Raw genomic sequence first — 14869 nt, forward strand, 5'->3', positions numbered from 1 at the left:
TTAATACAATAAGTAATATAAGTCTCAGGTTTCTCCAGAATGTGTCTGTGAAGTTTCATCTCAAAATACCCCAGATCATTTATTATATCATTTTGAAAATGCCTATTTTGAGTAAAGCAGAAACTGAAGCTGTTTTCATGCATGGCTCTTTAAATGCAAATGAGCTGCTGCTCTCCGTCCTCTTTTCCAGAGTAGAGCTGTGCCTTTATGGCTCATACCACAGATACTCTGCTAAAAGACATCTGTTTGGTTTTGATTATCACGCTGAAATCATAGTTTTAAACCATATTAGTTTATACTTCTGATATAGGGTTTTCTGAGTATTTAAACTAAGTTCTCTTGCATGTCTTATTGCACTTAAACTGTTAAATGCATACAAGTTTATGGTAAAAACACACAGGAGTTACAAAAACAGTTGGTTATGTCTGTTAAGGTAAACAGCTGGGGAAAAAATCACATTTATATTAGATCTGTGTGGCGGCAGTGTAATATACAGTATATAAATGAATAAATCCACTGCTGTCTTGTCTCCTCTGAGGCTGGGATTCCCTTCTGTCAGGGGGGTGCGAAATCTGACGCGCTCATTTTTCCACATGCTTGCAGAGAAAGGCTTAGCGAAACAAAGTTACTGGGTTGTCCTTTTTCATGATTTCTGGGTTGGTAGATGCACTGGGGATCCAGGTATAGCACAGAAGAGGTCAGATTTTCATGATATTTCACCTTCAATGATAATACTTTTTGATAATGTAAATGTTCTTTGCTCACTTTCTCAATTTTTGCTAAATTTTAATTAAGTTAACTACAAATCCTCTCTTAGTCCTTTGAAGCCCCAAGGGTCCTCCATCATGCTCTATACTGGGCAGTAGTCTCGATCTGGCTCCATGAGAGTCCCAGCGTTTGTGCCTTGCTGACAACTGATCTCCGCCATATTATTTTGGGATGCCGGCGATTTTGCTTGACCTTTGGGTTCCACTGCAGTGCCTGGCGAACAATGCAGTATGGGGGTATGTGACCGAGCCACTCCCACTTTCTCCTTTTTACTTGAGTTTCCACTGGCTCTTGTTTTTATTTGTTCCCATAGCTGTTTATTAGTGACTCTGCATGTCTGAAAGTCTGCAGTCTATGTGTTGCCATTTTGGTATTGCGCCAGGTCTCACAGGCAGGTGTTGAAGATACACAGTTTCATATTCTTGCCGAGGTGATGGGATCTCCAGATGGGCTTGAGATTCTTGAACGCAGCTGAGACTTTCCCGATTCTTGCTCTGATGTCTTGGTCCATTAATGTCCAAGTAAGTGAACTGGTTGACCTCTTTCCAAGACTTCTCCATCCAAGACCAAGTTGTGGAGTTGTAAGTTGTTAATTCTCATGCTCTTGCTTTTGCCCTTGTTGATTCTCAGTCCTACCTGGGCTGCTGTCAGGTCCAACACCAACACATTTGCATGTATGTGATCCTGGCGATTAGAGAGCCAGTCAATATCTTCTAGCTCCTGAACAGACCACACTGGATGCCTCTTGGGGGTGACCTAGTTGACTCCTTCATAACCCAGGAAGAGAAACGGAGACAGAAGAAAGTCTTGTCTTACATAAGTCCTTATAGGGAAGGATTCTGTCAAATTCCCATTACGTACGATTTGACAGATGGAGGGTTCATAGTTGGCTTTGATCAAGGTGATGAGCTTCTGCGGGATGCCATGATGCTGATACACAAGGTGTTCCTGTCTATGCTGTCTCCTGATTTCTTCCTTCGATGGCCTGTCTGTGCTGATTGGCAGTGATGATAAAGCTGAAGTCAGGTCGGGTGGGTTCTTCGGAGAAGGTCGGTTTAGTTGCTCCTCTAAATGTTCCTTCAATCGGCTATCCTATTTTTTTTCTAGAACTAGTTGATCAGACACCGGTTTTGCACCTGCTAGTTTTCTCATTATGCTGTACAACTTTTTCAAGTTTTTCTTTGATCAAGGTGATGAGCTTCTCCGGGATACCATGGTGCTGCAGTTGACTCCACAAGGTGTTCCTGTCTATGCTGTTGAATGCCTGCTGGAAATCTATGAAAGTCACATAAAGTGAAGTATTCCACTCTAGTGACTGCTCGATGATAATCCTCAGGATTGCTATTTGATCTGTAAGGATCTCTCACTGCGGAAACCAGCTTGTTTGTCTCTCAGTAGCTTGCCTTCATTCTCTCCAGGAGGATCCTGTTAAAAATTTTTCTCTGCGATTGATAGCAGGGTTATACCTCTCCGGTTTTAACATTCTTTTAAATTTCCTTTCTTGGGTATTTTGACAATATAACCATGTTTCCAATCAAGAGGCACCTCTTCCGTTGCCATGCCAAACAACTCAGAGAGTGCATTCACTGAAATCTCAAGGTCTGCTTTCACTGGATCTGGTGGAATGCCATCTGGTCCTGGAGATTTTCCACTCTTCTGTTGTGTAATGGCTCTCCTGATTTCTTCCTTCGATCGGGTGGGTTCACTGAAGTAGGTCGGTTTAGTAGTTCCTCAAAGTGTTCCCTCCATTGGCTGCGCTGATCCTCTGGATTTGTCAGGGCTATCCCGTTTTTGTCTTGAACTAGTTGATCAGACAACGATCAGTTTCCTCGTTATGCTGTACAACTTCTTCAGGTTTCTTGCCCTGCTAGTTCCTTTGCTTGTTTTGCCAGTGATTCCACAAATGCCCTCTTGATAATTTTCTTCATCTCTCTATTGGTAGTCGAAGAGCTTCTGCTTTGGTAGCTCTGGTCTTGCTGTTGTTAAACACTGCTTTCTTGATCCTTCTTTCTTTTATCTTCTTCAGAGTCTCTGTGGATATCCATTCTTTGTGCTGCCTTGTTCGTTTTCTCCAGCGTTTTCTCACAGGTTTGGATCTACATTGTTTTTGTGCCTTCACATAATTGCTCTACCCCCACATCCTCTGGAAGCTCTCTGGGTGTGGCAAATCTATTGGACAGCTCAAGCTTGAAGCTATCTTTGGTGTGCTAATTTTTCGAGAGTTCCACGTTGTATCTTACTCCATGCCACCTGACTTATGGCTGGTACCATCTCTATTTCTGTTGAATTTCCAGAGAAACAAGAATTCTTGTGAATTCTTTTGTGTGGGAAGACTGTGCCTCCAGTTACAAGTATGTTGAATGTGCAGAAGTCACTGAAAAGTTCTCCATTTTCCTCTCCCTCTCCATGTGTGCCCATGAATTGCTCCTTTCCAGTTTTATCCTTCCTGACCTTGGCATTGAAGTCACCCATTAGAATCAGAATGTCTTTCTTGGCCTTCTTGTCAGTGAGTCCCGGGAGCATTTTATAAAATGCTGTTTTATTTTCTTCCTCTGTGTCGGTGCATGGCACTGCACTATGAGAACTCTGCACACTTTAGCATGGAATATTGCAGTGATAATCCATGAAGACACAGGGGCCCACGCTAACAGGCATTTGGATACCTCCCTTGATAACATCATTCCCACGCCCTCTGTGTGTGGTGCATACAAATACAAATCCAGTCGTATTAAATATGTCTTATGACATGACACCCATATCTGGTACTTGCCTAAAAAGTTGGGTTTGTGATGTAGCCTATGTAGTTAATAGATTACAGTAACATTAGTCTGTTAGCCTTACCCTGGAGTTGTTTTGTCCTCCGCCTATGACAAGACACAAAACATGAAAGTGAACATAAACAACAAGGTAGGCTTGCCTTGACTGGACTTGACAGATGCATGGAACTTTAAAGCCTGGTCTTTGTGAAGGATGCATGAATCAAGCAATTGAACACCTCTTAAGTTAAAACATGCTGCGTTGTTTAAAAATGAACGTAGGCAACTGTAAGTTTGGAAATGTATTTGTTTTGCCCCTGAAATACATTTTGACATTTGACAATTTCAAAAATATAATTAATTGAACTTCACTGTATCTTTAACATATTACACAGAGCTGTGTAGTAACTGATTACATGTAATCTGGATTACATAATCAGATTCCATATATTAAGTACTTGTAATTACATTAAATTACACTTTAAAATACTCGTAATCACACTACAGTTACTTTTTCATTGATTACATGATTACATATTGTTTACACAATAGCAATAAATGATTCATAATTTATTGATTCTCCCTAATTCCTCTTTTTCATCTTTTAAATGTTCCTTTCTGAAATAGCCTACCTCTTATATACACTCAGAATGTCTTCCAGTTTTGTGGACATTCACACAAAGACCAGTCATTAGTTAGGTGGCGACAAAGCATTTGACTAATAGATTTACAAAAATCTTTTCAGGTTTAAGAAGTTTCAATATTGCACCAACTACTGATGTACACATTGATTTTTATTTGAATGATCACTCTGTAGGTTATTTAACCATGTATTTCTATGTCTTTGGAAGGCTTTTGTCTTTCAAACACATTAAAATGCACAAATTCTAGAGATGTAACAATATCAAAATCTCACGATACGATGATATCACAATATGTCTACGATATGATATTTATTGCGAAGACCAAATTTGAAATTTGAAAATTGTGTACATTTTAAAGTTAAATTCTTCCACCTAATGCACTTTGAGAGTTCAAAATAAGAGCTCCAACCCATGTTCTTAACTAAGAAAACTTAGAACTCAGAAAAAAGTCAGTCAATTGACTAGTAACTGAACTTTAAAGGAGACACAACCCTTTTTTGTGTGTGTGAGGTAAACTGTATACTGTCTCAGTCTAATTTACATTTACACTGGTGTTTTAGGAAGCCAATAATAATAATAACAATGACAGTAATAGCAACAATGTGGCAACAATGTGGTAATGTTACCACAGTCCATTTAAATAGTTAACTGTCAGTAATTCATACTGCACTTTCAAAGTTTATTTTGCAGGAGACAGCAGTAGAGCTTTTATTTTGACAGAAAACTTCAGGTACAGTGAAACAGGTTTACAAAAATGTGTCTCTGTAATGAATATCAAGACTGTTTTGCTATTGCGATATCACAATATTATTAATATCATTACATCCCTAACAAATTCACAAACTTATTTGTGATCCTCTTTCACTTAATATATTTACTTAAAGTGCACCTGAGATTTAGTTTTTTTGTTTGTTTTGTTTTTATTTAGTATCCCTTTTGCATGATAATTAGTTCTCTGACATAGGTTATGGTCACATGACATGAAAGTAAACAAATAAAATATTACATTTTCTCAGTGTTTTTTTTTTTTTTTTTTGATTAGTTTAAAATGTGACCCAGGACCACAAAACCAGTCTTTATAGCACGGGTATTTATGTAGCAAAAGCCAAAAATACATTGTATGGGTCAAAATTGTTGATTTTTCTTTTATGCCAAAAATCATTAGGATATTAAGTAAAGATCATGTTCCATGAAGATATTTTGCAAATTTCCTACCGTGAATATATAAAAAATTAATTTGGATTAGTAGTATGCATTACTAAGAACTTAATTGGACAACTTTAAAGGCGATTTTCTCAATATTTAGATTCTTTTACACTCTCAGATTCCAGATGTTCAAATAGTTGTATCTCGGCCAAATATTGTCATATTCTAACAAACCATATATCAATTAAAAGCTTATTTATTAAGCTTTCAGATGACTGTGATTCAGGGTCACAGATAATTTATTTTAATTTAACATTTTTGATTAAAATAAATGATTAGCTTTTTATTAAACTGATAAACCTTTCAGTTCCTTCACAAATACCAGTTTGGGAAACCTTGATGTATGTAATGTAATGTTTAATGCACTTCATGTTGTTAACTAATGGTAATTAACAGAATATTGTTAATAACAACAAAAATAATATATTTTCTTTGTATTTTTATGTTAATATGGTAGATTGTCCTACAAATAAAGGTGCTTCAAAAGGTTGAAGCGATGCCATAGAAGAACCATTTTTAGTTCCACAAAAAAACATTCAGTCAAAGGATCTTTAAAGAACCATCTCTTGCTTACCTTTTTATAATCTGAAGAATCTTGTTTGCCACAAAGAACCTTTTGTGAAACAGAAAGGTTCTTCAGATGTTAAAGGTTCTTCATGGAACCATTTAGACAAAAAGGTTCTTCTATGGCATTGTGAAGCACCTTTATTTTTAGGAGTGTATTTAAAACAATGTGATAAATGAGTTACATCAAAAGTAATCTAAAAGTAATTTGATTATATAACCTAAAATGCATAACGTAATAGATTACATTACTAAGTACAATTTTTGTCATGTAATTTGGTATCAGTAACTGCTTACAATTTGTAAGCAATCTACCCAGCGCTGTATATGTTTACCATTATATGAGGTCTAAAACATGTCATCTTCTGACCAAAATAAATGCTTTAAATAACAATATTTTAATAGTAACAAATTTAAATATTAATCAAAGATAACACAAGTAAACACAACATGCAGTTTTTAAATGAAGGGAAAAAAATATCCAAACAAATATGGCCCTGTGTGAAAAAGTGTTTACCCCCCCACCCTTACCCCCGTTAAAATATAATTGTGGTTTATCACACCTGAGTTCAGTTTCTCTAGCCACACCCAGGCCTGATTACTGCCACACCTGTTCACAATCAAGAAATCTCTTAAATAGGACCTGCCTGACAAAGTGAAGTAGACCAAAAGATCCTCAAAACTACACATCATTCTGAGATCCAAAGAAATTTAGGAACAAATGAGAAAGAAAGTAATTGAGATCTATCAGTCTGGAAAAGGTTATAAAGCCATTTCTAATTCACAGTGAGAGCCATTATCCACAAATGGCGAAAACATGGAACAGTGGTAACCTTCCCAGGTGGCCGGCCGACCAAAATTACCCCAAGAGCACAGCGATGACTCATCCAAGAGGTCACAAAAGACCCCACAACAACATCTAAAGAACTGCAGGCCTCTCTTGCCTCAGTTAAGGTCAGTGTTCATGACTCCACCATAAGAAAGAGACTGGGCAAAAATCACCTGCATGGCAGAGTTTCAAGTCGAAAACCGCTGCTGAGCAAAAAGAACATAAGGGCTCGTCACAGTTTTGCCAGAACGCATCTTGATGATCCCCAAGACTTTTGGGAAAATACTCTGTGGACTGACGAGACAAAAGTTGAACATTTTGGAAGGTGTACATCTGGTGTAAAAGTAACACAGCATTTCAGAAAAAGAACATCATACCAACAGTAAAATATGGTGGTGGTAGTGTGATGGTCTGGGGCTGTTTTGCTGCTTCTGGACCTGGAAGACTTGCTGTGATAAATGGACCCATGAATTCTGCTGTCTACTAAAAAATCGAGAAGGACAATGTCTGGCCATCTGTTGGTGACCTCAAACTGAAGTGAACTTGGGTTCTGCAGCAGGATAATGATCCAAAACACACCAGCAAATCCACCTCTGGCTGAAGAAAAACAAAATGAAGACTTTGGAGTGGCCTAGTCAAAGTCCTGACCTGAATCCTACTGAGATGCTGTGGCATGACCTTAAAAAGGCGGTTAATGCTCGAAAACCCTCCAATGTGGCTGAATTACAACAATTCTGCCAAGATGAGTGGGACAAAATTCCTGCACAGCGCTGTAACAGACTCATTGCAAGTTATTGTAAATGCTTGATTGCAGTTGTTGCTGCTAAGGGTGGCCCAACCAGTTATTAAGTTTAGGGGGCAAACACTTTTTCACACAGGGCCATGTGGGTTTGGATTTTGTTTTCCCTTCATAATAAAAAAACTTTATTCAAAAACTGCATGTTGTGTTTACTTGTGTTATCTTTGATTAATATTTAAATTAGTTTGATGATCTGAAACATTAAAGTGTGACAAACATGCAAAAAAATAAAAAAATCTGGAAGGGGGCAACACTTTCACACCACTGTACCTATAAATAGTAAATTCAAAGAAACAGATTTTTAGATAAATGGAGTACATTTTACAAAAAAGACTGTTTCAGTCTTTCTACTAATTTAGTGTTCATTTCTTTGTAATTTATTGTGGATTTTTTTTTTCCAGTGTATATTTTTTCAGTATTATATAACCAAATCCAAAAGCAATAAGTGGTGCGTGATGTACAGCTTATCATACAAAACCATGAGAACTTTCTCTGGATATCCTGATTATATCTAAAGATGTTCTTCAGCTATTCATCTTCAACAGACTTGAGGCGTCTTCAGAGATAAAGTCAGATTTATCGTGATATTGTGTTGCACAAAGGGTCAAACAGTCTGTGTTAGTCCTATTGTGAACAGCATGAAACAGATGTTTTTGGTATCATGGAATCGCTTTGTCACTTGAGAATACGATGACAGATTTATAATTATCTCAACGCTAGCCGTTTTTATTAAGGCATTTCTTCAGACCGAATGAACCATTTTTGGACACCAATGTGGCGATGATAAAGAATTATTCAATACGAACATCTGCTCTGCTTCAGGAACATTTTGTACCGTGTTCCCGCTCCCGTTAATTGACAAATATTCTGAGATTTATACTTTGTTTCTCAATTCAACGTAATATTTACATACACAGAAAAGATCCTCTTAGCGTTTTCAGAGTAAGCACAAGTTCCTGCTGCCAAGCAGCCAAAAGAGAATCCAATTATATTGGAGTGGCCTGCAAAATCACCCTGAATTTGCTCACATAATTAAATTTACAGAAAGCTTAAAGTACAGACAAAGAAGAAAGTTCACTTTCTGAACTCCGTATCTACAAATGGCTCATGATTTCCATGCAGAGGTTTGAGAAAAGAGTCCTTTAAAAAGCCATAATATCACCCGTGGGGACTTCTGCCTCATCGTTTTCTGCAGACGTTGCATCCCAGATGTTTGTGTGCGAGGATCTGTGCGTTCGGTAGGGTGGGGATGGCGAGTGGTCAAATTTGAGAAGTTTGGTTTCAGTGTATTGGATTCCCTCCACTCAGCACACCGTAAATTATTCAGCTGTGGGACTGGCTCGGTTTAGATTTTTATTAGCTAAAGACCGACTTCATATATTTCTCACTCTGAGTTTATCTCCCACTAAACAAACTCATCTTTTACACCGAGATGTGGATGATTTCGGTCCTTTGGACAAGTAGTGCAATTAAAAGCATCGTAAATCAATGCTAGCATAACACTAAGACCCAAAAGTAAGTAAAACAAGACAACGCAGGCTATGATAAATCCACAAACGCCGCAAGTATGCTAATGTTTACTACAGTGTGAATGCTCGCAGCAGGAACGGCTGAAATGCCAGTAAGCAGAATCACTGAGTTTCTAAACGAGGTTGTACTAAAGTGATAACATGTTTTACTCCCAGCTAACGGCATGGTCTAAATTTAATGAATAGTCATTTTAGGCTGGTATTTGTAGTAACAGTGCTTTCTTATCGTAGCTTGCCTGCAGTGCTGTCTACTGAGTCATTTAAAACACCAGTATTAAAATGCTAAAACCAAACATAAGCGAATATGGGTCAATGCCACAGCAGTGTTTACAAAAAAGGAACGTTTTCTATATTAAAATGTTTCACATCCAGTGTTTTTGTTTATGTTGAGTTCATAAACTGCAAAAATGACTTTCTTACTTTGTATTTTTGTGTTTTCCAGTACAAATATTAAAAAAAAACTTCCTGAAACAAGATACATCTATTTTAAGAGAAAATTTATTTTAGATACTAAGTATGTTTCTACTAAGCGAGTTTCTAAGTAAGTGAGTTTAATGCTTAAATGCTTACATGTTTAAAACAAGAAAAATATTTGCCAATGTTTTCTCCCTCAATTAAGTTAATTGTTTTTTGACTCAGCTGGCAGATAGACTTAATATTTTGAATACTTATCATATCATTGATTAGAAATATATTATTTAATATAAATAGTTATATTAATGGAGAGCAAAATATATTTTAATTCTATACACTACCAGCCAAAAGATGTTTTTTAAAGAAGTCACAGCAAAAGCAGTAAAATTTTGAAAAAAAAAAAAGTATTTAAATATATTTGAATATATTTTAAAACATAATTTATTCCTGTGATTTCAAAGCTGAATTTATAGCATCATTACTCCAGTTACATGATCTTTCAGAAATCATTAATATTTTTATTTATTTATTCATGCATTCATTTAATTATTTAACATTTTTGAAAGAACTAGAGCAATATAAGAAATCAGTAACTATTGTAATAAGGGTTGATCCTTATTTTTGTCTAATATGACTTGAATATCATAAAGAAATAATAAAAAAAATTAAAGTTATATTAAAATGTAATATTTTAAAAAATATATATGTTATATTACTGTATTAAAAAGAATTAGAAAATAATTATTTTAAAAAATTGATTCATTGCTTATTAATAATTGGAAAAACTTTTGTCTGAAAAATTGCTAGTAAATTCCACAAATAATTACAAAGAAATGGAAAGGACACATTGAACTAATGTTTTAAACAAGAAGAAATATCTTCCAATGCGGGAAGACCAATTATTTAGTTTTCTCCTTAAATTAAGTAGATTTTTCTGACTCAGCAGATATTTGTTTTTGTTTTAAGCATAAATTACTTCATTTTGATAAAAAAAAAAAAAAAATAAAAATCAGAAAACAAGACTTAATATCTTAAATACGTATCATAAATGTATCGTGATTTAAGAGTGGAATGGGTTTTGTCTTGTAACAGAAAAAAAATACTGAGCAAGAAAATCATTTTTTGTTAAAAAGGTTTTTTGCAAATATCATGAAATTTCCTCTTATACATATGATTAATTATTGGTTAGGCCACATGGTTTTGATTTTGCAGACAAATGTTTTTCCAATTATTATTAAGCAATGAAGCAAGAGGTTTTTTTTAGATTATCAGAGTACATTTTACAAGAAAATACTTTTTACTCTCTAAATGTCATGAATAATTCAATGTGTTGCTTGACATTGCTTTGTAATTATTGTTGGAAATTACTAGCAATTTCTAAGTGAATACTTGGTTTTGATTTTTCAGACAAAGGTTTTTCCAATTAGTAAGCAATGAAGCAATTAATTTTTAAATATCACATTTTAATATAACTTTTTATATTAAATAATACAAATAAATATTTAATTATATTTCTACAATATTAATTATTTTAATTATTTTTTATGATATTCAAGTTGTATTATGACAAAAATGAGCATTAACACTTATTGCAATAGTTAGTGATTTCTTATATTGCTCTAGTTCCTTAAAAAATGTTAAATAAATAAATAAATAAATATGAATGGTTTCTGAAGGATCATGTAACTGGAGTAATGATGCTTAAAATTCAGCTTTGAAATCACAGGAATAAATTACATTTTAAACTATATTCAAATAGAAAACAGTTACTTTAATTAGTATAAATATTTCAAGATTTTACTGTTTTTGCTATACTTAAATACAGCTATTTTGACAGCTATTTTGACAGTAATGGCTGTATGTTGAGTTATTTTCAGAGGACAGTAAATCTATACTACTATACAAGCTGCACATTGACTACTTCAAAATATATCCAAGTTTAATTTCTATATATTGTCCCTGGAGAAAATATACTAAATTGGTTGCTGAAATGTAAGGGGTGTACTCACTTTTGAGACATGCTGTATATATAATTCTATGTCATAGCTAAGCTTGTAAAGGCAAACTAAAATGTTACTGTACTGAACTGAACTGTACCGAATATAGACGTGGCAAGTTATTCCAAATAAAAATGATTATAGTAGATGGTTTTATTAAATGTACACTCTGAACGTCTTTCCACTGGGCATCTAGTTCATAACCTCGTCCATTAGAGTAACTAGATAGAATACATCAATAACTCTGTCCATCACACACCCACTCTGAACCATCACCGGCAGACATAAGCAGCTATAAATCTTCATTGTTTATCAACACACTTTTCATTAAAGTCACATCTCGGACTTTAAGAACCCGGCCAAATAAAAATCCCAGCAATCGCTGCCATTATAACGAAGCGCGTGCCGTCCAACGGGCCCTTGAGTGCCTTATCAGCAAGCCAGCTCTAATGGAGAGAGGCTTTTAACAGACTCTGATATCAGAAACTTTTCTGAAAGATCTCATCCATTAAAGCCGACGGCATAAATCTTAGGTCAGAGTTGAAGAGATTGTCCGCTGCATGCTTTATGAAGAATACAGCTCCATGAGTGGCACTCTTTCTCCTCTGATCCACACATTTATCAGCGAGCGGTTTGTTGCAGTCTGGAACTGCAGAATCGGACCCTTGACACGGAAGAATGATGCCCCTGATGCATGAGAGCGCCGGGTCGATGCTAACTGTTTTTGGACTTCCGCTGAGAGCGAAGGCGTTCCTGTAGTTAAAATGCTGAGCGAGCTGCTTTCTCAAATCTCCTGAGTGGCTGCCATATGAATGCACCAGGATATGGATACTGCCTTTAGTAATAGTTTTTTCTTTCTTCGGCCAAACCAAGTAGCATTTTTATTTGAAATTCAGCACTTCTGACGAAGATGAACCGCTATTTCAACTTATGCTTTCGATCGGAAGGAAATCGAGCCAGCGAGCTGATCAATAAAAGCAGAGTGGCAGAAGAAAGTTCACGTCAGCTTCTTTTTACTGCAAACTCATTCAAAAGGAAGAGGCCAGGAGAATCTGCAAGAGCGATATACTTCATATTATAGATGGCTTTTTGTTTCAGAGGGGAACTGATCATTTTTGCACCATTAAGAGGCAAACTAAATTGCATAAATTATTTATTTATTTATTTGAAGGTCTATCCCAAAAATTTGGATATAGCATATAGCACATATTTGCTTAAATATGTTTAAAACAAATATATTTATGTAAATATATTTTGAACCAGTATATTATTTTTGTATATTTAAAAAAAAAAAAAAAAAAAATATATATATATATATATATATATATATATATATATGTATTTTGCTCTCTGTATATTTCAGTCCATGAAAATACATTAACATTGCAAATCATTATATATATCTAGATTTTATATATAATGCATTTTTCTCTTTTTTTCACATTGTATATCGTTCCAGCGCTATAACATGAATGATAGAAACAAACAATTGGCTTCAGAACAATATCAATGTCAATTACCTTATTACGTATACTGGTTTTTTTTTTTTCAAACTGTATAAATTGGTCTTTATACATAAAAAATAACCTCTATATTTTAGAAAAATGCAATCTGATCTCATGAGAAAACTAATGTACATTTTTTAAAAAGAAGCCGTAATGGATATGATTTGAATCGGATGATTAAATCGAATTTTTCCAAAAATAAAAATAAAATATAATAAAAATAAGCATGACAATCCGCCCCTAAAAATAACGCTCATTGTACGATTGTATGAAAACATACGAATGAGATCGAACAAGTTACAAAATTACCACCAACTTGCCAAAATGAATAAATGAAATAGTTTCAAACTGCCATTAGATTGTGTGGAAAAGGAGTAGTTGATGGAGGGCTCATTTATATTCAGAGGAGCTTGACATCAAACAGTTTGAAAACCCCTGCTTGAAGATGTCCTAACTACACCATCTGGCTTCAAAAAGCATCCTGGGAGAACGCATTTAACTTAAAACATCGCACACTTCACCTTTAAAATCCTCATTGGTCTTGGACTCTTGAGAAATGCACTTCACTGGTCTGAATTCGACTGGAACTGTAATTTGCTCAATAAAAAACTGGAACTCAACAGTTTCCAGCTCATTAGAACAGTCACATGATGTCACCATCAGCCAAAATTCACATAACAACCATAATTAGTCCCATGAGCAGAGGCTGGTCTGACAGGCCTCTCAACATTTCTTTAGTTTTTTCTTCATTTTCAGCTCTGACGAATTTAATTCATACTTTCATTTACTTTCACCACATATTTGATTTCAGATTATGTTAATAAGTTAATAACAATACCAAATTTTAAATTTGTGACAAGCACTTTCAAATGGCTTTTAGTGTTGTGTATACACACACACACACACACACACACACACACACACATACATTTGGGATCAGTAAGATTTGTAATATTTTTAAAGAAGTCTTCTGCTCATCAAGGCTGCATTTATTTGATCAAAATACAGTAAAAACAGTAATATTGTGAAATATTATTTTAATTTAAAATAATAGTATTCTATATATATATATATATATATATATATATATATATATATATATATATATATATATATATATATATATATTAGATTAGAAATGACACAGCCGTCTCCCAGAAGATAATAAGACGATGTACAAGAGGCATCATTGTGGGGAAAAAAATATTACTCATCTTTTATTTACATTTGAACAAAAAGTGTCATGTCCAAAATTATTCTCAATAATCAATAGAAAAGCCTTTACTGGCTATTACAGCAATCAAACGCTTCCTATAATTGCTGACCAGCTTTTTGCATGTCTCCACTGGTATTTTTGCCCATTCATCTTTAGCGATGAGCTCTAACTCTTTCAGGTTGGAGGGTCTCCTTGGCATCACCCTGATCTTTAGCTCCCTCCACAGATTCTCAATTGGATTTAAGTCAGGACTCTGGCTGGGCCACTGCAAAACGTTAATGTTTTTGTCTGCTAACCATTTCTTCACCACTTTTTCTGTTTGTTTTTGGTCGTTGTTGTGCTGAAATGTCCACTGGTGCCCAAGGCCAAGTTTCTCTGCAGACTGCCTGATGTTGTTGTTGAAAATTTTGATGTATTGCTCCTTTTTCATGGTGCCGTTTACTGTGATTAGGTTCCCTGGTCCACCGGCTGAAAAACACCCCCAAAACATTAGGTTCCCACCACCATGTTTGACAGTGGAGATGGTGTTCTTAGGGTTGAATGCTTCTCCTTTTTTACGCCAAATGAAGGCTACATCATTGTGGCTTTGATTTAAAATTAGCATTTATTTAAATAAAATAAAAATGAGTCAGTTCAAAAGTT

This window comes from Garra rufa, chromosome 20, assembly GCF_049309525.1.
Source record: "Garra rufa chromosome 20, GarRuf1.0, whole genome shotgun sequence".
NCBI lineage: Eukaryota > Metazoa > Chordata > Actinopteri > Cypriniformes > Cyprinidae > Garra > Garra rufa.